Source organism: Nanorana parkeri, unplaced genomic scaffold, assembly GCF_000935625.1.
Source record: "Nanorana parkeri isolate BGI_ZX_2015 unplaced genomic scaffold, ASM93562v1 scaffold1452, whole genome shotgun sequence".
NCBI lineage: Eukaryota > Metazoa > Chordata > Amphibia > Anura > Dicroglossidae > Nanorana > Nanorana parkeri.
The window spans coordinates 79113-80414 of record NW_017307720.1 but is presented as its reverse complement, the minus strand read 5'-3'; positions in this window follow the sequence as shown (position 1 = coordinate 80414).

The window sequence follows — 1302 nt, the reverse complement described above, 5'->3', positions numbered from 1 at the left end:
TGAGTGGAGGAGGAGGGTAGGGCGGTGGGCAGTGTGTACAGGAGGAGGGTATGGCGGTGGGCAGTGTGTACAGGAGGAGGGTATGGCGGTGGGCAGTGCGTACAGGAGAAGGGTGCGCCTGCTATGGCCGTGGGCAGTGTGTACAGGAGGAGGGTATGGCGGGGGGCAGTGAGTACAGGAGGAGGGTATGGCGGGGGGCAGTGAGTACAGGAGGAGGGTATGGCGGGGGGCAGTGAGTACAGGAGGAGGGTATGGCGGGGGGCAGTGAGTACAGGAGGAGGGTATGGCGGGGGGCAGTGAGTACAGGAGGAGGGTATGGCGGGGGGCAGTGAGTACAGGAGGAGGGTATGGCGGGGGGCAGTGAGTACAGGAGGAGGGTATGGCGGGGGGCAGTGAGTACAGGAGGAGGGTATGGCGGGGGGCAGTGAGTACAGGAGGAGGGTATGGCGGGGGGCAGTGAGTACAGGAGGAGGGTATGGCGGGGGGCAGTGAGTACAGGAGGAGGGTATGGCGGGGGGCAGTGAGTACAGGAGGAGGGTATGGCGGGGGGCAGTGAGTACAGGAGGAGGGTATGGCGGGGGGCAGTGAGTACAGGAGGAGGGTATGGCGGGGGGCAGTGAGTACAGGAGGAGGGTATGGCGGGGGGCAGTGAGTACAGGAGGAGGGTATGGCGGGGGGCAGTGAGTACAGGAGGAGGGTATGGCGGGGGGCAGTGAGTACAGGAGGAGGGTATGGCGGGGGGCAGTGAGTACAGGAGGAGGGTATGGCGGGGGGCAGTGAGTACAGGAGGAGGGTATGGCGGGGGGCAGTGAGTACAGGAGGAGGGTATGGCGGGGGGCAGTGAGTACAGGAGGAGGGTATGGCGGGGGGCAGTGAGTACAGGAGGAGGGTATGGCGGGGGGCAGTGAGTACAGGAGGAGGGTATGGCGGGGGGCAGTGAGTACAGGAGGAGGGTATGGCGGGGGGCAGTGAGTACAGGAGGAGGGTATGGCGGGGGGCAGTGAGTACAGGAGGAGGGTATGGCGGGGGGCAGTGAGTACAGGAGGAGGGTATGGCGGGGGGCAGTGAGTACAGGAGGAGGGTATGGCGGGGGGCAGTGAGTACAGGAGGAGGGTATGGCGGGGGGCAGTGAGTACAGGAGGAGGGTATGGCGGGGGGCAGTGAGTACAGGAGGAGGGTATGGCGGTGGGCAGTGTGTACAGGAGAAGAGTGTGGGGGGTATGACAGAGGGCAGTGTGTACAGGAGGAGGGTATGGCGGTGGGCAGTATGTACAGGAGAGGGGGGCGGAGGGGGTGGCGGTG